At 47.3% G+C, this 23,207-nt stretch overlaps 1 pseudogene; it reads left to right on the plus strand.

The window, feature by feature from the left end:
• The window catches only part of LOC137537034 (zinc finger protein 850-like), a 55,581-nt pseudogene extending 33,431 nt beyond the window's left edge, over nt 1–22,150 (plus strand).
• Nucleotides 22,151–23,207: the final 1,057 nt, after the last annotated feature.

Below are 23,207 nucleotides of genomic sequence, written 5' to 3' on the forward strand. Positions count from 1 at the left end.
CCCCCAGCCCACCATCACTAGCCTGACTACATATACTGGGGACACTGGCTGTCTGTCATTATGTGCATTAACTGGTGAAACGCTGTCTCTCATTACATGCATTTACTAGGGAAACGCTGTCTGTCATTATGTGCATTAACTGGTGAAAAGCTGTCTCTTATGTGCATTTAATGGGGAAACTCTGTCTGTCATTACGTACATTAACTGGCGAAAAGCTGTCTCTTTATGTGCATTTACTGCAGAAACGCTGTCTGTCATTACGTGCATTTACTGGTGAAAAGCTCTCTTATGTGCATTTAATGGGGAAACGCTGTCTGTTATTACGTGCATTTACTGGTGAAAAGCTGTCTGTCATTACGTGCGTTAGCTGGTGTAAAGCTGTCTCTTATGTGCATTTACTGGTGAAAAGCTGTCTCTTATGGGCATTAACTGGTGAAAGGCTGTCTGTCATTATGTGCATTAACTGGTGAAAAGCTGTCTCTTATGTGCATTTCCTGGGGAAATGCTGTCTGTCATTATGTGCATTAACTGGTGAAAAGCTGTCCCTTATGTGCATTTACTGGGGAAACGCAGTCTATCATTATGTGCATTAACTGGTGAAAAGCTGTCCCTTATGTGCATTTACTGCGGAAACGCAGTCTATCATTATGTGAATTAAATGGTGAAAAGCTGTCTCTTATGTGCATTTAATGGGGAAACGCTGTCTGTCATTATGTGCGTTTACTTCATTTTTTTTTCCATGTAACTACGTTAGCTGGTACAACTACATTACAGTTAGCCCCGCCCACATGACATCATGACCACGCCCAATTTTTCGCCGCGGCGCAAATCCCCCCCCCCAAGCCCGGCCTGCCAGCCCTCGTGCCCCCTTTGAGCCTCCCCAAAAATCTAAAGCTGGAGCCGCCACTGGTCCCAAGTCATTGTGATGTCCCATTCCCAAGTTCAGGGGACACTCTTCCTTCAAAACCCCTTAACTTGGGAACTGAGCATCATACCGAACCGGGAACTGGTGCAACAGAAAGCCGGGACTTTCAGCTTTCCAAGAATGGTTAGATCTTCCTGGAGGGCCAAACAGAACTTTAACAAAAAGCTGCAAAACTTTCCAAACGGGATAATACGGAAGTACCTCCATGCTGATCCACTCAATAAAGTGAATTTAGGTAACAGTTCCGGTACTGACCACAAGATGGTGCCACTTGTAACAAGAATCATATCGGAAGCAGCAGTTTCCGTATTTTTCTCCTGATCTGACGTGTGAGGAACATTGCACTTATACCAGAGTGGAAGTAAGTAGCAGACGTTGCTGACAGCTCAGCGGAGAAGGTAATAACATAGTGTAATTTCTATTTACAGCAATCGCCCCTGTGTCCCCTTCTGTGGAACACAGGGAAATGTCTCCTGTATCTTTTTATGTACACTCCGTAATGTGATTTCCTTCCCGGGAGCCAATCTGCACACAGCAATAGGAGCTTCTATCATTATCCCCCCCCCCCGAACCACACACACACACACACACACACACACACACACACACACACACACACACTGTATCTTCTTATATACACACTCTAATGTGATTTCCTTCCCAGGAGCCAATCTGCACACAGCAATGGGGGCTTCTATCATTATCACCCCCATGTACTATCTCTTATAATAACCCTAATGCAGGGTGGGCTTTTCTCGCTGCAGGCTGCTTGCCTCTCCTCCCTCCATCCAGAATCGGGACAAGGTCCTCCAGCAACCAAGGCTAAGACACCAAATTGCGCCTCCTCATCCCTCCCACCCCCAGCCGTCATCCACTGATTGCTATTAGACGAAGAGGTGCCCGGGCCCCCCAACAATCCCCCCCCCCCAACACCTTAATATCTAGTTATCTGGCTAGCAGTCACTGCTATGTATCCCCTTTTCTTATTTCTCTTTGCCTTAAACACAATAGGGAAATGATAGCTGAGTGAGTTGTGCGCCCCTCCTACACTGCGCCCTGAGGCTGGAGCCCAGTGGCGTGGCTAAGGAGCTGTGGGCCCTGGTGCAGGTTTTACATTAGGGCCCCCCCCCAAGACCTTTATACATAGCAATTGATACAGCGCACCAAAACTTGCCAGGACAACCACAGTGTCAGAGGTGCAAGAAGGGGATTGGGAACAGTGTGTTAAGGATTACTACTATTCAAAGCATCTGTAGAAGTGATTATTACCAGCACAGGACCAATAGAGAGCTAATACTGTGATAGAGGGTGGACCCTTCGGGGCCCCTCTGGCCCAAGGGCCCCGGTGCGGTCGCTACCTCTGCACCCCCTATTGCTACGCCCCTGCTGGAGCCTCTTTCGCCTCTGCCTTGGCCCGGCCCGGCTTCTATCTTACCCTGCAGAGTTACAAGCGAGAGTACTGATAGGTTTAACTCACCCATTTCGCACTATTCAGTTGTGATCTCTATAGCGATGTCGGTGTCGTATGACACGCTGGTACGCACTGACTGGTCACATGACTCTACCTTTGCCATGAAGATCACCACTGGAAAGTGCAATTGTAAGAGTTAAAACTATTGTTAAGCAAGCTTGCAACTCTGCAGGAACTTTGCAGGAAGGGAGGAGAGCAGAGCAGAGGAAACTGGCCCTCTATTGATAGGCCATGTGAAAAACACCAACGGGCTGGATCCGGGCCTCAAGCCATATTTTACCCAGCCCTGCCCTAATCCATGGAGCAGAAGGAGTTTCTAAGAAAGTTCCTGCAGTAACAGTAGTGCTTGCCTGAGAGCTATTCTCACCATGGGGGAAGGCAGTGGGAATGTCAGGTAGAGTCTATGATTTGCATATCTATCTATCTATCTATCTATCTATCTATCTATATATATATATATATATATATATATATATATATATATATATCATTTGTGAAGGATGAGTCTGAGTGGTGACTGAATCGTTTTGTGTGTCAGGTTCCTATTAGGTTTCCTTTCTGCAGCTCAGAAGGGACCTTTTCCCTTATAATTTAAAGGTGGTGGTAGCAGCTTTTCCCATAAAATTGTGCATAGGAATTGTATGTGTGTCCATGCATTCCCTCCTGGCCTATCTGTATGCCCAGTCCCAGCTGTTCCGGCACATTGATTGTATCCACGTGATTGGATGGTCTGTATGCTGAGTAGATTGGCAGGTTTGAATCGGTTTGGCCAGTTGGGGCCATGTGATAACTACTATTATCATGTAGTTGGAACTGAGAGTTTAATATTCTAATATTTAATAAGAGATTAAAACAGAATATAAATTCATTAGTGGTTTTTGTGTTAAAGCAAACCTGTGAGTAAAGTCAAAATAAGCATTAGATACTTACCTAAGTAGTTGGAATCTTCAGGATGGTACAGAGGCTTCTCCGAGGCTTCCTGAGCCCATTGCTGCTGCCTGGGCCCCTCTTCTTCTCCATGAGTGTGCTGTTATCCAAGCAAGAGAGCAGCCATACTGTGCATGTGTGAGTGAGGGCCAACATGCCGAGTAGCAAGAAACTGCTCATGCTTTGAAGAAAAAGCTGTACATGACTGCCTCTGCTCTACTGGGCATGTGCAGTCTGTATTCAAGCATGCTCAGTACGGCTTTGCTCATACATGCATGAGGGTGTGGCCACAAGAACATGTTCAAAATCCTCTGTGAAATATGTTCAGAGGGACCCTGTACTGGAGCGGAGAGCTCAACGAGCACCGGGGAAGCCTCTGGATTATCCACAGGCTTCACACTACTGATGTAAGTGTCATAGTTACATAGTTATTTTGGTTGAAAAAAATACATATGTCCATCGAGTTCAACCAGTACAAAGTACAACACCAGCCTGCTCCCTCACATATCCCTGTTGATCCAGAGGAAGGCGAAAAAACCCTTACAAGGCATGGTCCAATTAGCCCCAAGAGGGAAAAATTCCTTCCCGACTCCAGATGGCAATCAGATAAAATCCCTGGATCAACATCATTAGGCATAACCTAGTAATTGTAGCCATGGGTGTCTTTCAACGCAAGGAAAGCATCTAAGCCCCCTTTAAATGCAGGTATAGAGTTTGCCATAACGACTTCCTGTGGCAATGCATTCCACATCTTAATCACTCTTACTGTAAAGAACCCTTTTCTAAATAAATGGGTAAAACGTTTTTCCTCCATGCGCAGATCATGTCCTCTAGTCCTTTGAGAAGGCCTAGGGACAAAAAGCTCATCCGCCAAGCTATTATATTGCCCTCTGATGTATTTATACATGTTAATTAGATCTCCTCTAAGGCGTCTTTTCTTTAGACTAAATAAACCCAGTTTATCTAACCTTTCTTGGTAAGCGAGACCTTCCATCCCACGTATCAATTTTGTTGCTCGTCTCTGCACCTGCTCTAAAACTGCAATATCTTTTTTTGTAATGTGGTGCCCAGAACTGAATTCCATATTCCAATCCAGATGTGGCCTTCTTATAACTTTTATATCACTTCAGGCACACTTTAAAGATGTCATTCTCTGTGTTTTGTGGCTTTTGTGTGTAGAACCGATTGATGTAAAACTTGAAGTTAAAGAGGAAGAAGAAGAGACATATGTGAGGAGTGATCAGCAGTCTATGGAGGAGGGTGACATGATGAAGACGATTAAAGAGGAAGAAGAAGAGACGTACGTGAGGAGTGATCAGCAGTCTATAGAGGAAGGTGACATGATGAGGACAATTAAAGAGGAGACGTATGTGAGGAGTGATCAGCAGTCTATGGAGAAGGGTAATGTGATAAGAACAATAAAAAAGGAAGAAGAGGAGACTTATGTGAGGAGTGATCAGCAGTCTATAGAGGAAGGTGACATGATGACAATTAAAAAGGAGACATATGTGAGGAGTGATCAGCAGCATATGGAGGAGGGTAATGTGATGAGGACGATTAAAAAGGAAGAAGAGACATATGTGAGGAGTGATCAGCAGTCTAAGGAGGAGGGTGACATGAGGACAATTAAAGAGGAAGAAGAACAGATGTATGTGAGGAGAGATCAGCAGACCATGGAGGAGGGTGACATGATGAAGACCAATAAAGAGGAAGAAGAGACGTATGTGAGGAGTGATCAGCAGGCTATGGAGGGGGATGACATGATGAGGACAAGCAAAGAGGAAGAAGAAGAGACGTATGTGAGGAGTGATCAGCAGGCTATAGAGGATGGTGACATGATGAGGACAAGTAAAGAGGAAGAAGAAGAGACGTATGTGAGAAGTGATCAGCAGGCTATAGAGGATGGTGACATGATGAGGACAAGTAAAAAGGAAGAAGAGACGTATGTGAGGAGTGATCAGCAGTCTATAAAGGAAGGGGACATGGGGACAATTAAAAAAGAAGAACAGACATATATGAAGACACATCAGCCATCTATGGAGGAGGGTGGCATTATGACGAATATCAAAGCAGAAAGATCATCTGTAGATATCTGCACAGGTAAGTAAAGAATGCCATATGCTTAAATGTTTCACATTTTCCTTCCCTTATATGAGCATAAGACATATAGGGCTTGATTCACAAAGCAGTGCTAACCTACTTAGCACGTTTAAAGTCTTTAGGCGCGCTAACCAGGGTGCTAAGTAGGTTAGCACCGGTTTTGTCAATCAGATCGCGCGCTAAGTACCGCGAGCAAAGTCTATGCACGCGCTAAGTCCCATAGACTTTAATGGGCACTTCGCGTGGAGCACCCTGTGCTCTGTGCAGTGCGCGTGTAAAGTTTTACGCGCGAAAAGCTTGTTTAGACGTGCTAAGGGGGTTTTCACAGGCGTGCTAACAGTTAGCACCGCTTTGTGAATCAAGCCCATAGAGCAAACGAGGCTGGGAGTAATTGCAGCTGGAGCAGATGAGATTACAATTTTATTTATTTATTGTATTTATAAAGCGCCAACATATTACGCAACATGGGCACCGGAGGACACATTTACTTTTGGGGGGACTGCGGTCGGGTGTTCATGGTCGTCGCAATATTACACGTCGTGCTGCCACGTCAACCTGAGATTTTTTAGCATGCTCGATCAATATATTTAACCAGTTTTGGGCCAAAATTGGTTTAATCGTCAATTGTCCATGCTTGTTACAGCACCGATTTACATTCAGTTCGATAAAATTATCAAATCGGATGGTCGATTGGACTGCAATATCGCTAGATGTATGGCCAGCTTAACTACCTAACGACCGCGTCACGCCAATGTGCGTGAACGCGGCAGCAGCCCTAGGACCGCCTAACGCGTCAAGTCCTGGGGCTGCAGTTTCCCAGGGAACGGCCGCCCGCATGCGCGATCGTTCCCTGCTGTTTCACGGAGCGGGTACCTGTGATCAGCCTGCTAGCCGCAATCACGGCTAGCAGGCCATTTTCCCCCGAAAGGGGAAGTAATTCCCCTTTGTTTACCTTTTGTACAGCACTGCAATCTCCTGCAGCACTGTACGTCTGACACAGGCTGTCCCCCGGATTGGCTGTCAGACGGCGCCCTCTCATAGGCTGATGCCTATGAGAGGCGGGGGTAAGTGCCGATCGCCGCCTATTGGCGATTAGGAAGGCACAGGGGAGAGGGAGGGAGGGAAAGACCTCCCTTTAGAGCTCAAAAAAAAAAAAAAAAAGCGCAGCAGCGATCAGAGACCTCCATCATAGTGTCCTGTTAGGGACACTAAAAGGAGACAAGATGCAGCTGTGTGCTAAGTTGCAGGGCTGTGCAGCACCCTGACCAAGCTGCACAGCCCTGTATGGTGAAAAATAGCCTGGTCTTTAGGGGGATGTAAGTCTATGGTCGTCAAGTGGTTAAAGAACAACTGAAGTGAGAGTGATATGGAGGCTGCCATATTTATTTCCTTTTTAAATAATGCCAGTTGCCTGGCAGCCCTTCTGATCTATTCGGCCGCAGTATTGTCTGAATCATGCCATGAATTAGCATGCAGCTAATCTTGTCAGATTTTACATTCATGTCAGAAACACCTGATCTGCTGCATGCTTGTTCAGGGTTTATGGCTGAAAGTATTTGAGGAAGAGAATCAGCTGGAAAGCCAGGCAACTGGTATTGCTTTAAAGGATATAAATTATGCAACCTCCATATCCTTTTCACTTCAGTTGTCCTTTTAAAAGGAAATAAATATGGCAGCGTCCATAATCTTTTCACTTCAGGTTCCCTTTAAGTTATGCAGCCAAGTAGTTACAGGTGCTTACTGGTCTTATCTAGGTTAGTTAATCATTCAACTTGGGAAACATACAGTAGTATGGTTAGGGCTGTATCAACTAACCCTCAGCTGTATAAAGAGAATGGTAATATTGCTTAATAATGTGTTGCAAAGTAAATCTGTGCAGTGATAAAGTAGTGGACCACATGACATGTATTACTTGTGTGAGGTCTCCTTGAGGGTTACAGACCTTGCAGTGGTACTTTTCCTGTGTGATACCAGAGAGTTCACAAAAATCGTTAACCCATACAGCAATATAGTATAACTCTTAATCTAGGAAAGAGGGAGAGGTTGTGCAGTGATGGTCAAACTGAAGGAGCAGTATAGACAAGGAGGTGGATGGAGCTGGGGGCCTTAAGGGTTAACTTTTCATTATTAATTGGATTTATATAGTACCCTGGACAATACTTAAAGAGAACCCGAGTCACACAAAAAGAAAAAATGCATACCACCTGAACCAGGAGGGTGGCTGGATCAGGTAGTGACTATTGCCACCTCTCCCGCTACTCCTATCACCTTTTGCTCTCGGTTCTGTGACCTTTGGGGTCACAGTGCTGCAAAAACATGTCTGTGTTTTCCTCCATGAGAGATTGGAATGCTGGGTGGGAGCAGGAAGAGGAGAGCCAGAGAGAGGATATTAGAAATGGGGAAGGGGTGTTATGTAGGAATTCCTCTCTTACAATGGACAATGGACTCCCCTTTCCCATTAATCTGTTGACAATCTCGTGTTGCCAGATGCAGGAGGGGGGGGGGGGGGGGGCTAGCTCAGCACAGGCGGGCTGTCAATGGCTCAGAGGGCACTCAGAGGTGTGTCCTTTAGATGGGAACGTGCCTCTGTGTCCCTTTTTTTTTCTACTAATAACCACCTCAGGTACACTTTAAGGTTGCAGACAGTGATAATAGGGGTGATAGAGAACACAATACAGGTAATAAGCAGGAAGACAGACACACAATGCCAAATCATGCACTGGAGTAGTAGTGCCAGCAATTCAAGTTTATGTTATTCTGTGAGCAGGAGGCATAATCAGGTAGGATACACAGTGAGGGAGGGCCCTGCCACAGGCTTACAATCTAAATAGAGAGATTGGTAACACAATGGGCCTGATTCACAAAGCGGTGCTAACAGTTAGCACGCTGGTGAAAAGCCCTTTATCATGCCTAAACTCAGTTTAGGTGTGATAAGTTTAGGCGTGATAAGTTTAGGCGTGATAAGTTTAGGCATGATAAGTTTAGGCGTGATAAGTTTAAGCGCCAACTGGGTTAGCACCGCAGTGCACAGCTGATCAAAAGTTTTGCGCTAGCAAAGTCTGGTGCACTTCGCATAAAGTTTAATGGAGCTGCTTTGCGTGCGGGACATTGCAAGCGATCTAAACTTATCTAAACTTATCATGCCTAAACTTATCGCACCTAAACTTATCGCACCTAAACTTATCGCACCTAAACTTATCGCACCTAAACTTATCGCACCTAAACTTATCGCACCTAAACTTATCGCACCTAAACTTATCGCACCTAAACTTATCGCACCTAAACTTATCGCACCTAAACTTATCGCACCTAAACTTATCGCACCTAAACTTATCGCACCTAAACTTATCGCACCTAAACTTATCGCACCTAAACTTACCACGCCTAAACTGGCTTTTAACCAGCATGGTGCAATGGTTATCATTCATGCCTAAAGTCTCTAACTGGGTTAGCACCGGTTTGTGAATCAGGCCCATTATGAGGAGGGGGGCTGTATCAAGATGTTCTCGGCCGGGGTAGTTAGGGCATCTGCGAGGTGCGGTAGGCCTTCTTGAAGAGGTGAGTTTTGAGGGCTTGCTTGAAGTTGTTGAAGGAGGGCAAAGCCTGATGGGCAGTGGGAGAGAGTTCCACAGGATGGGGGCAGCTTTAGTGAAGTCCTGTAGTCATGCATGGGAGTGCGAGATGCATGTGGGAGTTAGGAGGAGGTCGTTAGAGGACCGGAGTGCACAGCCAGGTGAGTAGCTGCTGACCAGGTCAGAGATGTAGGTCGGGCAGGACTTGATTTGTAGACCAGGCATATGATCTTGAAGCTAATTCTGAAGCAGATCTGGAGCCAGTGGAGAGCTTTGCATAGAGGAGTCATGGAGATGGAGTGCTTGGAGGAGTAGATAAGACTGGCTATTGTGTTCATGATGGATTGTAGGGGGGTGATGCGCTTGAGAGAGGCCGGATAGGGTGTTGCAGTAGTCCAGGCAGGATATATAGAGGGCATGAACAAGGTATTAAGCTGGGAATTGTGGAAGTAATTACAGCCTCTCCACTATAGAAGCACCAGGGGAGACTATAATTGTCACAATCAAAGCCTAGTTTTTATTACACACGTGTGGCGTTCTCTAATCTGGTTAACATGAGACTGAGAGATACTTCTCTCCACCAGCAAGAGAAGTGGTCTCCCTCTTGTCCCACCCCTCATTATATAGTCCCTCAGTCTCTACATAGGCGACGCCATCAAGGCGTTGTCATCTGGTCAGTAGTTGTCCGGAGTCCAGGCATTATTCCCTTATATGTCCCTTTTAGCTGAGGCCAGTTCATCTCTCCTGGTAGCATGATGCTTCCTCTTTCTGGGCATGCCTCGTCTCAGTTCCTGTCACGTACTCATTTCCTGTAAAGAACAGAAATAGAGACAGCAGTACAAGGTTCCTCAAAAAGCAGGCGTGTAGACATACATTAGACTCTCGCCTACACTTGTACTTCTTGACAAACATCACCCTAATGTTCCTGTAAGCTTCTAAAACAGTAATATTAAAGCAGTACTCTAACTTGCTAAGCTTTTTGCACAAACGCATAATTCATATCCACAGAATACACCATAAGTTTTTTCAGCAGATAGATGATTTGATGGATAATTTCCAACATGTCCGATCTTATTTTCGATAGTTTTTTTTCTGATCAATTTCTCATAGAAGTGAATGGAAATTGATAAGAAAAGATAAGAAAATTGATCAGAAATAAGATTGGATTGTAAATAGACTAAAAAAAAAATCTCATTGTGTATTCCCAGCACTAGACAGTGTCCAGGGACCAGTGGAGGCGTAAATGGAAATTGCAGGCACTACGCTTCAATGTGACTGTTTCCAGGGCTGTGGAGTCGGAGTCAAGGAGTCGGAGCAATTCTGTGTACCTGGAGTCGGAGTCGGCGGTTTCATGAACTGAGCAGTCGGAGTCGGATGATTTTTGTACCTTCTCCAGAGCCCTGACTGTAACAAACTGTAGATTGTAAACCATAAACAATAAAGGGTGTAGGATACATGGGAAAAACTATTTAAACTGTTGGGTAAATAACATTATCAGGCGGCTTGACTTCCTCAGTCGTCAGGCTGCTTCCTCAACCATGTAGGTGCAGGGGAGGGCTCACACTTACTTTCAGTATGGAAAACTGAACATTTTTTTCACATGTGTTTTTTTCGCATTTAAAGAGACTCTGTAACAAAATTTTGAGCCTTATTTCTTCTATCCTATAAGTTCCTATAGCTATTCTAATGTGCTCTGTCTTACTGCAGCCTTTCCTAGTTTCACAGTGGCTGTGTTATCTCTGTTATATGATCTAATCTTCTCTCCTCTGTCGGGTCTGTCGGGCTCAGGCAGTCAGGCTGGAATGTGCTGTGCTGCTTGTGATTGGATAGAAGCTATACACACCCTCTCCAGGCCCCCTGCACACTCTGTATGACACACACACTGAGCTACTCTCAGCCTATCACTTGCTATGTCTTTTGTTTGTAAACACTGCATAAAACTGGCAATTACAAGCCAGGATTGCAGCAGGGAACAGCACAGAGGGGCCCAGGAGAACATAATGAATAGAATGGTATGCTTTTTATTGTAAGAATTTTACAGTACAGATTCTCTTTAAAGTTGTGTTCATATGCGAAATTTCTCATTGCGTTCTTTTTCCAGAATGGCTAATGAAAGTCAATGGTAAATCTCATTTAATGTGCGCATTTAGTCTGCAAGAAGTAAAGGTGGCCATTAACGATATAATTCTCCAAACAAATGATCATCCGATTTGATCGTAGCATAAATTAGAAATGGTCCTTTGGACCCACTAACTGAAAGAAAGCTGCTATCCAATTCAATCAAATTCATGGAATCGATCTGTTTTTTTTTTGTTTTTTTTGGATCGAGTCCGTGAATCTGATCAAAATGGATAGCAGATTTTCTTCCTTTAATGGGCGTGAACGATAATTTCCGATCGATATTACAATCAAATCGGACGATCAGTTGTTGGAGAATTGTAACATTCATGACCGCCTTAAAGAGAATCTGTAAGGAAAAAATTGCCCCTAGAGGATACTTACCTTCGGGAGAGGGAAGCCTTTGGGCCCTAATGAGGCTTCCCCCATCCTCCTGTGTAGCCCCAATCCTGCTCTGGCTTCTGCCAAAAATCCACCGAGATAGGCACAGTAGCACCGGCAGCACACAGTGATATTTACCTTTGGGATCCAGCGCAGGCGCGGTACCTTCTTCCCCCTCGGGCAGAAGTAGCTGAACCCAATCGGATTTGCTCTACAGTGCAGGCACGAGACACCTGCGCAGTAGAGTGAACCCGATCGGGCTCAGCTATTTCCACTGGAGCACGAGGGGAAGATGGTATTGCACCTGCGTGGGATCTTAAAGGTAAATCTTGCCATTTGCAGCTGTCCGGGGGTCTCAGCGCTGCATTGCGGCTACTGAGAGAGCAGCAGGCACTCCAGCATGTAGGAGTGAACACGCAGCCATGTGTGAACAGGTCTGATCTTTGGTGTCCTCAAGCAGAGATCCCCGCATTTGCCATTTTCATACAGGAGACATGATTACTCTCCAGGTATGAGGAGGGGTCACAGGCCAGGTCACACCAGCTCTCCGAGTGTGAAAGGAGAGAGGTCACAGGCCAGGTTATACCAGCTCTCCGGGTGTGAGAGGGGTCACAGGCCAGGTTATACCAGCTCTCCAGGTGTGAGAGGGGTCACAGGCCAGGTTATACCAGCTCTGCGGGTGTGAGAGGGGTCACAGGCCATGTTATACCAGATCTCCAGGTGTGAGAGGGGTCACAGACCAGGTCACACCAGCTCTCCGGGTGTGAGAGGGGTCAAAGGCCAGGTCACACCAGCTCTCCAGGTGTGAGAGGGGTCACAGGCCAGGTCACACCAGCTCTCCAGGTGTGAGAGGGGTCACAGGCCAGGTCACACCAGCTCTCCGGGTGTGAGAGGGGTCACAGACCAGGTCACACCAGCTCTCCGGGTGTGAGAGGGGTCACAGACCAGGTCACACCAGCTCTCCGGGTGTGAGAGGGGTCACAGGCCAGGTTATACCAGCTCTCCAGGTGTGAGAGGGGTCACAGGCCAGGTCACACCAGCTCTTCGGGTGTGAGAGGGGTCACAGGCCAGGTTATACCAGCTCTCCGGGTCTGAGAAGGGTCACAGGCCAGGTTATACCAGGTCTCCAGGTGTGAGAGGGGTCACAGGCCAGGTCACACCAGCTCTCCGGGTGTGAGAGGGGTCACAGGCCAGGTCACACCAGCTCTCCGGGTGTGAGAGGGGTCACAGGCCAGGTTATACCAGCTCTCCGGGTGTGAGAGGGGTCACAGGCCAGGTTATACCAGCTCTCCAGGTGTGAGAGGAGTCACAGGCCAGGTCACGCCAGCTCTCCGGGTGTGAGATCAGTCACAGGACAGGTCACACCAGCTCTCCGGGTGTGAGAGGAGAGAGGTCACAGGCCAGGTCACACCAGCTCTCCAGGTGTGAGAGGGGTCACAGGCCAGGTCACACCAGCTCTCCGGGTGTGAGAGGGGTCACAGGCCAGGTCACACCAGCTCTCCGGGTGTGAGAGGGGTCACAGGCCAGGTTATACCAGCTCTCCGGGTGTGAGAGGGGTCACAGGCCAGGTTATACCAGCTCTCCAGGTGTGAGAGGAGTCACAGGCCAGGTCACGCCAGCTCTCCGGGTGTGAGATCAGTCACAGGCCAGGTCACACCAGCTCTCCGGGTGTGAGAGGAGAGAGGTCACAGGCCAGGTCACACCAGCTCTCCAGGTGTGAGAGGGGTCACAGGCCAGGTCACACCAGCTCTCCAGGTGTGAGAGGGGTCACAGGCCAGGGTACACCAGCTCTCCGGGTGTGAGAGGAGTCACAGGCCAGGTCACACCAGCTCTCCAGGTGTGAGAGGGGTCACAGGCCAGGGTACACCAGCTCTCCGGGTGTGAGAGGAGTCACAGGCCAGGTCACACCAGCTCTCCGGGTGTGAGGGGGTCACAGGCAAGGTCACACCAACTCTCCGGGTGTGAGAGGAGAGAGGTCACAGGCCAGGTCACACCAGCTCTCCGGGTGTGAGAGGAGAGAGGTCACAGGCCAGGTCACACCAGCTCTCCAGGTGTGAGAGAGGTCACAGGCCAGGTCACACCAGCTCTCCGGGTGTGAGGGGGTCACAGGCAAGGTCACACCAACTCTCCGGGTGTGAGAGAAGAGAGGTCACAGGCCATGTCACACCAGCTCTCCGGGTGTGAGAGGAGAGAGGTCACAGGCCAGGTCACACCAGCTCTCCGGATGTGAGAGGGGTCACAGGCCAAGTCATACCAACTCTCCGGGTGTGAGAGGAGAGGTGTCACAGGCCAGGTCACACCAGCTCTCCGGGTGTGAGAGGTGTCACAGGTCAGGTCATATCAGCTCTCCGGGTGTGAGAGGGGTCACAGGCCAGGTCACACCAGCTCTCCAGGTGTGAGAGGGGTCACAGGCCAGGTCACACCAGCTCTCCAGGTGTGAGAGGGGTCACAGACCAGGTCACACCAGCTCCCCAGGTGTGAGAGGGGTCACAGGCCAGGTCACACCAGCTCTCCGGGTGTGAGAAGGGTCACAGGCCAGGTCACACCAGCTCTCCGGGTGTGAGAGGGGTCACAGGCCAGGTCACACCAGCTCTCCGGGTGTGAGAGGGGTCACAGGCCAGGTCACACCAGCTCTCCGGGTGTGAGAGGGGTCACAGGCCAGGTCACACCAGCTCTCCGGGTGTGAGAGGGGTCACAGGCCAGGTCATACCAGCTCTCCAGGTGTGAGAGGGGTCACAGGCCAGGTCACACCAGCTCTCCAGGTGTGAGAGGGGTCACAGGCCAGGTCACACCAGCTCTCCAGATGTGAGAGGGGTCACAGGCCAGGTCACACCAGCTCTCCGGGTGTGAGAGGAGAGAGGTCACTGGCCAGGTCCCACCAGCTCTCCGGGTGTGAGAGGGGTCACAGGCCAGGTCACACCAGCTCTCCGGGTGTGAGAGGGGTCACAGGCCAGGTCATACCAGCTCTCCAGGTGTGAGAGGGGTCACAGGCCAGGTCACACCAGCTCTCCAGGTGTGAGAGGGGTCACAGGCCAGGTCACACCAGCTCTCCAGGTGTGAGAGGGGTCACAGGCCAGGTCGAACCAGCTCTCCGGGTGTGAGAGGGGTCATAGGCCAGGTCACACCAGCTCTCCGGGTGTGAGAGGGGTCACAGGCCAGATCACACCAGCTCTCCGGGTGTGAGAGGGGTCACAGGCCAGATCACACCAGCTCTCCGGGTGTGAGAAGGGTCACAGGCCAGATCACACCAGCTCTCCGGGTGTGAGAGGGGTCATAGGCCAGGTCACACCAGCTCTCCGGGTGTGAGAGGGGTCACAGGCCAGGTCACACCAGCTCTCCGGGTGTGAGAGGGGTCACAGGCCAGGTCACACCAGCTCTCCGGGAGTGAGAGGGGTCACAGGCCAGGTCACCGTAGCTCTCCGGTTGTGTGCGAGGGGTCACAGGCCAGTTCATGGGGGTAGGAGGAATTTAAGCGTGCAGGAGTGAGAAAGCTCATGAACTGGATGCCTGATTTCTGGCATCCTCCTGCAGAGATCACTGTTTGCCAATAGCAGGTGAGGTGACAGGATTGTAGCGCAGGAAGTCTTAAATGGCTCACCAGCCCTGTTCTGACCAGCAAAGTGTGTTTAACACACTTTTTGTTATGCTATCGTTCTTCAGGGACCTCTCTGAGGCCTCAGACACACTATAAGCACTTTTCAGAGCATTTTTGGCCTATAGAGCTTCCTGAGAGCTTTTTTTTTTAAAAAAAAGCTCCCATTGACTCACATTAAAATTGCTGGAAAATCGCGGTGAGGCCTCAGTGGGGGGCATACAATCTAATCCCTACCATAGTAATGTGTATGTATCATGTAGTGTATGTATTATAGTCTAAGGCCAATTTTAGGGGAAAGCCAATTAATTTATCTGTATGTATTTGGATGTAGGAAGAAACTGGAGTGTCCTGAGGAAACCCAAGTAGACCCAGTGAGAACATACAAACTCCATGAAATAGTGGATACTATCCATGCAGATAGTGCCCTGGATACTAATGTGTCGCCATTTAGCAGACAAAGGGATGCACAACGTTAAAAAATACATGCTGCGCAAAATTGTAAAGTTAGAAACATGAGCTACTGACTACCACTCTCCTATTATCCTTGTTATACTATACACAGACCAGGACCAAATATATTGGTTCCCACTGTAGCTAAGCCTCCATGTACTGAATGCATTTATCACAAGTCATACACCAGCCTCCTCCCTCTATTAAAGGGGAACTGGAGTAAGAGGTATACGGAGGCTGCCATATTTATTTCCTTTTAATCAATACCAGTTGCCAGGCAGCCCTGCTGGTCTATTTCTCTGCAGTAGTATCTGAATAACACCAGAATCAAGCATGCAGCTAGTCTTGTCAGATCTGACTTTAAAGTCTGAAACACCTGATCTGCTGCATTCTTGTTCAGAGGCTATGGCTAATAGTATTAGAGGCAGAGGATCAGCAGGGCTGCCAGGCAACTGGTATTGATTAAAAGGAAATAAATATGGCAGCCTCCGTATACCTCTTACTTCAGTTCCCCTTTAAGGACTTGAGGTCCATGGGTTTGTATGCATGCATATGGTCTGTCTGACTGATTGGATTCACAGTTCCACCTCTTGTTTGCTAAAGTGTCCGTTTTGATTACTGTCATTTCATTGACATGAATAATTTTGCGTCACCTCTGAGGAAGCGTCAGATTATGTAAAATGTGTAAGTGGGAGGAGCTACTGACTGTCCGTGTTCTTTTGCTCACATGAGCCCACATGTCATCTCACACATGTGAACTTCACCAGCAATGCAGAGAGGTCAACTGCAGGCTGGCTGCTCTGCTGATCCCCACGGTGTGTCGAGACAGGGAGGTTGAGCACAGAGCCGGACAATATTTTCATGTTTCCTATTTGTGGATACAGCCCACACACCAGTTGTGCATAGTAACATTACATGTAAGCAAGGCCTCTATTAGCTTCTGCCGTGCTCCTGGCAGAGTGGCACAGAGGTGCAAGCACACAATAGGTACAGTAATGTCCAGAGGCAGACTGTGACTACTCAGATTATGGAGAAAGCCTAAATGATTTTATAACGTGTATAAAAGTACAGGCAACATGGTGAATTAATGACTACAGAAATACAGACAGAAAACACAAATATACATTATAGCCCACAGTAAAATAAAAGGAATAATGAAGAAAGAATAGGCAGTTTGTGTTGGTCTGATGATGATCCAGTCCTTGGGGTTACAGTGATAGCAGCTGCAGCAATCAGTCCATTGGGAGTCACAGCTTCTAAGGCTCCTAGGGCCTGATTCACAAAGCGGTGCAAACACTTTGCACGCCTGTGAAAAGCCCTTTATCACGCCTAAACTTAGTTTAGGCGTGATCTGAAGGAATACGTGCGAACTCCCGCGCGCAAAGTTTTGCGCGCGTGGCGCGGTGCGCTACGCGCGCAGCGCACCGTGCTTCGCGCGAAGTGCCCATTAAGCCCTATGGGACTTTGCGCGAGTTGGAGCACAAAGCGGTGATAACTTTGCTAGTGCAAAGGTTATCACGCCTAAAGTCTTTTAGGCGTGATAACTGAGTTATCACCGCTTTGTGAATCAGGCCCTTAGTGAGGAAATAGCAGCAGCTCTTTGGCAGCATTGATGTCATGTACAGAAACCAATCAGACAATAGGTTACTCAGCATTTTATCACCTTATAATGATAAGACTTGTGTCAAATTTATCTGGGGGAACAGCTAACTGCTCACATTAAAACTTTAAGGGCCCGTTTCCACTACTGCGGTGCGATTCCGTTGCGGGAAAAAACGAATTAGCATGTGGGTGCGAATTGATATGCGTTTGTATGCTTATTTTAACGCGAAAACACGTTAAATTTCATATCTGTTTGTAAATGTGCAAATTTAAAGAGACACTGAAGTGAGTAAAAACTCGCTTCTTCTCTTATATTCAGCAGGGGCATGTGTGCCCCTGCTAAACCGCCGCTATCGCGCCGCACAACGGGGGTCCCTTACCCCCCAATTCCCCCCCCCCCCCCCTGCAAAATCAACGACCAAATTGGTCGTAGATTTTGCTGCTCCTAGAGGCAGGGCTAACAGCTGCAGCCCTGCCTCACAGCGCGTCTATCAGCGGCGCATCGCCGCCTCTCCCCCGCCCCTCTCAGTGAAGGAAGACTGAGAGGGGCGGGGGAGAAGCGGAGATACGCGCTGACAGACGCACGTGAGGCAGGGCTATAGCCGTTAGCCATGCCTCAATGCGGAAGAGATCCCCGGCGAGGACGGAGGGGATTTGGGGGGTAAGGGACCCCCGTTGTGCGGCGCGATAGCGGCGGTTTAGCAGGGGCACACATGCCCCTGCTGAATATAAGAGAAGAAGCGAGTTTTATACTCGCTTCAGATTCTCTTTAACCATGTCAGTGCCTGTGTGCTTGTACATTGATTTTATGCAAAAACGTATGCAAATTCCCATAACGAAAACGCATGTGTTTTCCTATTAATTACATTTCAGGCGAATCGCAAACTAACCTTGCAGTTTGCAAAGTCTGATGGCTCTGCTGTGCAGATTGTTTCTGCACAGTCCACCACACAGATTTTCTAAGAAGTGTTGCTCTAACAGCAGGGGAAGCCATCTTTAGCTATGCGGGTAGTAAAGATAGTAATGGGTGCTCTTTAATCAGGGAATTTGGTACTATTGTAGCTAAGAGTATTCTTATAAATAGTTGGTAGGACCCAGTCCCCCCAGATTTAAAAGAATGGATTGCCAGGATGGATGCACTGTATGTGGACGACGTGTATGGTGGTTCTGTCGGTACCTCTAGAATCTGGAGAGAGCTCACAAGTAATTTCAGTTAAAAAAAATAGGATGGTGACCGGGCATACTTAGTAGGGGCATAAGCCCTTTTTCGGCCAATAGGTGTCAGCGTTGTATGAATGGGACTGGTAAAGAGATAACAAATACGGTAGAATGGGAAAGGTGTGTCTGAGGGGTAAGGGAAGGGGGAGAGATGGAACTATTAGACCGATAACCTCACACTTTCTCCACTTCTTGGCCTCCTCTCTTCCTCCCTTGTCGCTTCGCTTTTTTGTTTTTTTGTGCTCTGCTTTCTCTCTCCCTTTCTTTTTCTGACCGCTTTCTCTCTTCCTCCCTTCCTTTCTTAAGGCTACTCTTTACTGTCTGGGAGAAACTAAATCCCTAAAATATCAAGTCGTATAATCAAAAAAGAGGGGAAAGAATAGGAAAAAAAATATGTTTCACTGCAAACTATGATGATCACACAACTCAACTTAGGAGTACGGCAAGAAAGAAAATTGCTGCTACACAATTAGTTGAACACTAACAAATCGGGGTGTGTGTGCTGAGAAAAAAAAAAGATGGAAACAGGCCCATTGATTTGTTTTGGTTATGCAAATCTGCATGCAGAAAATACATGCTGATTCGCTCTAGTGGAAATGGGCCCTAAGTAACTGTTCTACTGTATTGTGTTCCTGAGAAACCATTATTTTGAAGACATTGGCTATACAATAGCATGTAGCCTTATTTGGTCTGTTTGTGATCAGGGCATCAAGTGGAATCTACCTGGACTACATGTGTATTTAGAAGTCTTCTCATTCTGTAGTTATGACAGATAGGGATTTTCAGATTTATAGTTTAGCTATAGTAGTAATTGCTAGGTCACCTTAGTCTCATCTGAACACCAGGTCTGCTATGAGTGTGTGTTGTAGTGCATAGTGTGTGTGGTGCAATAAAAGTACCGAAAAACCCTTATAAGCTTATCAATATGTGGTATTTGGCATTTGGGTGAGGTCTGGTGTATTGAATATAAAGAGGTCTCAGCTGTCTGTCAGAGTAACCAAGCAGCTCAGGGTGACCCAAACTACTAGGAATGTATAGGGGGATAAAAGGAACCAAAAAGCCCTCCTACTAAAAAAGCAAAGCTTGGTGTAATTGCCTTCTTAAAACAGAAGGAAATTTGCAATAATTCAGTTATAAATGAACATTTGTGGTTACCCACAATGCACACCTACTAAATATGCAAATTATCCCTTTTTGCCCTTGGTAAGCCAAGCAAGCATCCAGAACCGCTGGTTTATAGCAAGCCTATAGCTTTAAGTTTTACACAGCCATATCAAACCCACATGTAGACAGCCTGTTTCGGACTTTTGGTCCTCATCAGTACATGGTAGGGATTGATAAGGCTGTATGAAATGGGGCTTGGTCGAGTACAACAGAGTAACCAAGCAGCTCAGGGTGACCCAAACTACTAGGAATGTATAGGGGGATAAAAGGAACCAAAAAGCCCTCCTACTAAAAAAGCAAAGCATGGTGTAATTGCCTTCTTAAAAAAAAAGCTGTCTGTGTCTCCATCTAAAGGGAAACTCTAGACTCTCGCCTCGTGTGTGTAAGTTAGAGGGGAACTCTGTCAGTTATGCATATCAGCCATGACAGAGGGAGTCATTACTTATGTGCAGTATGAGCTGCGCCAATCAGAACTTTGCTTTGATATGTAGCGAGGCCTCTGACATCAGCAGGTAACTTGTACTTTCACTCTTCTCCCAGCAGGTGGAAACAATACTGGAAACCGGTCAGAGGGACACCTTCTTGTACCTCCTCCTTGTAATGTAGAAGATAATGGCGTCACACAGATTCCTCCAGGAATTTCCACCATTCCCTCCAATCATCAGGAAGCTTCTGGAGGGTCACATCCTGTTACCCCAAATATCCCTCCAGGTGTGCACACTGCTGGTAGAGCGAATGATTGGGGTCATTCTCAGGAATCTTCCAGTACGGCAGATACTATAACAGGTGATGGCAACAAGAAACATTCATGTCTGGCTTGTGATAAATGTTTTACAACTTATCGGGACCTTGTTAAGCACCAAAGAAGTCACAAAGGGCCTTTTTCATGTTCAGAGTGTGGGAAACCTTTCCCTTCTAATTCACACCTTCAGATTCATCAGAAAACACACACAGAAGAGCAGCCTTATTCATGTTCACAATGTGGGAAAAAGTTCAGAAATAGCTCAAATCTTAAGTTGCACAAGAGAACACACACAAGAAAGCGTCCTTATCCTTGTTCAGAGTGTGGGAAAAGGTTTGCTGCTTACTCAACCCTTCAGATTCATCAGAGGACACACACAGGAGAGCGTCCTTTTTCATGTTCAGAGTGTGGTAAAAGGTTTGCAACTTACTCAACCCTTCAGAAGCACCAGAGGACACACACAGGAGAGCGTCCTTTCTCATGTTCACAATGTGGGAAAAGATTTAATAATAACTCATACCTTAAGTCGCACCTGAGAAAACACATAGGAGAGGGTCCTTTCCCATGTTCAGAGTGTGGGAAAATTTTCATTTATAGCTCAGACCTTCAGAGGCACCTGGGAACGCACACAGGAGAGCGGCCTTTTTCATGTTCAGAGTGTGGTAAAAGGTTTCTTGTTCACTCGAACCTTCAGAGGCACGAAAGAACTCACACGGGCGAGCGTCCTTTTTCATGCTCAGAGTGTGGGAAAAGCTTTCCTGCTCAGTCAAACCTTCTGAGGCACCAGAAAACCCATACCGGAGAGCATCCTTATTCATGTGCATTGTGTGGCAAAAATTATACTGCTCACTCAAGCCTCCAGAGGCACCAGAAAACTCATACCAGGGAGCGGCCTTATTCATGTTCAGTGTGTGGGAAAAAATATACTGCTCACTCAGGCCTTCAGAAGCACCAGAGAACTCACACAAGAGAGTGCTCTTAGTCTTGCTCAGGGTGTGGGAAAACATTTACTCTTTCCTCAAGCCTTCAGAGTCGCCAGAGAACTCACACAGGAGACCGGCCATATTCATGTTCAGAGTGTGTGAAAAAGTTTACCGATTACAGTGACCCTTCCAACACCAAACTGGGCTTCTTAATAGAAGTGGGATGTTTTTGGAGTATGTTTGTTAAAAACGAAATTCATATATTTCACACAGGCCACAAAGGTTGGAGCCTTAGGCGGCAGGACAACTGGGGTGGTGTTACAGCAGCCAGCAGCAGATCAGCTGTTGTTCCGTGATTTCCAGTTAGCACCACACTGTCCTCCTCCAGTCTGTCATGCACACTCTGCTATGCAGCACACTGCCTGGTCCTAAGTTGCTTGGCACTATCTCGGTGTTATTAATGCTGCCAAGTTTGTACTACACACTCTGCCCTTCTGGAGTAAGTGAACAGCTGAAAGCTAATCTCTGCAAGGGACGGAGCACTCTCTCTCTCTTTGTCTTTCTCTCTCTTCTTCTTTCACCCAAGGCCGGAGACTTCATCCACCAAGCTGTTCGTGAGTGGGGACCCCCTAAGCATGGACGCATTGTGCCTGCACACTAGCATGGACCCACTTAGGCTTCTGTGGAAAACTGTGCAGGCACAATACACCTCGCGCAGGCGCAGTAGCACAGACCTGATCGGGCTTGACTTTTTCTTTTGCTAAAGCCTGAGCGGGTCCATGTTAGTGCGCATGACTCTGCTCTGTCCTTGTCTGCTGTTCCGCCTTGTATGTATATGTTTATTTTGCATAGTTAGGTGTCATTAGGATTGCTGCGTCTTTTCTTTGTTTCACTGCGGGGTTTTGCATTGCTCACTTGTATAGATTTGCACTAATTGACAATAAATATTTTCTTGATTCATACTTATGGTTTCAGTCTCAGTTTTTGCTGCAGTTTGCGTTTTTTTTTTCCTACTGCTAAGCACAGCCGTAAGAAGTATCTTGGATCTGTGTAGCCAAAAACCTTGTGGGGTTGACTTGGTTTAAGGCTGCAAAGGTGCCCATACGTCTGGAGATTTTGCGGTCCGATCGACTATTGAATTTCATGGAAATCTTGCCACAACAAGCATACCTGATCATTGATCGAATTCGGCTGAAATCGGTCAAATGCATCAACTGTTGAGAATCTGGAAAATTATGGTCTGACATGGTTCATCGGGTGCGTGGCAGTAATGGTGTTTCATATTGTGACAAATGCAATGGACTCCGCCTGCCTTACTGCCCCAAATGTAAATGTGTTGCATCCCCCCCGGTGTCCTTGAAGTGTAATCTACTGCAACTCCAAGGCCCCCTCCACCGCCACCCCCGTGTGGCACAAATGCCACTTGGTAGATGCACCACCACATGGTGGCATTGGGTATAACGGCAGATGCAGGGGTGATGGTGGAGGAGGCAGCAGGATAGGTGAGATTTGACATTGCATGGCACTGTTTGGGAGGCGGCCAGACAGGTGGCAGGGATGTCACCGATTCCTGATAGACGTCATTCTGAAATCTATTAAGAATTAGCCTGCGGTTTATGGGCAGGCAACAGATCTCTCTCTGATTAGATTCCATAAGAGGGAGATCTGTCTCTTGGTTGATCTGCCCATACATCACAAGATGTATGGTCACCTTACGTCTATATTCTAGATTATCTTGTTTTTAGCTGAGGATAGTTAGATAAATTTGCCACCTACCACTGTCTTGTGGGCTAGCCAACACGTCATCGGCAAGACCTCAGGACCAGCGTTAAGATCAACATAATCTTTTAATGCTTATGCCAACTGTAAAAGGATTTAGGATCTCGGAGCAGTGACTCATCCAGCCTAAGAACCATACCTACTAATACCATATCATGGTCAGACCAAGTGACGTGGATGTGCCTAGCATATAATAAGAAAGATGAGGGATCATTGGACATTAAGGCATGTTTGATCTTG

Source organism: Hyperolius riggenbachi, chromosome 10, assembly GCF_040937935.1.
Source record: "Hyperolius riggenbachi isolate aHypRig1 chromosome 10, aHypRig1.pri, whole genome shotgun sequence".
Classification (NCBI taxonomy): Eukaryota; Metazoa; Chordata; class Amphibia; order Anura; family Hyperoliidae; genus Hyperolius; species Hyperolius riggenbachi.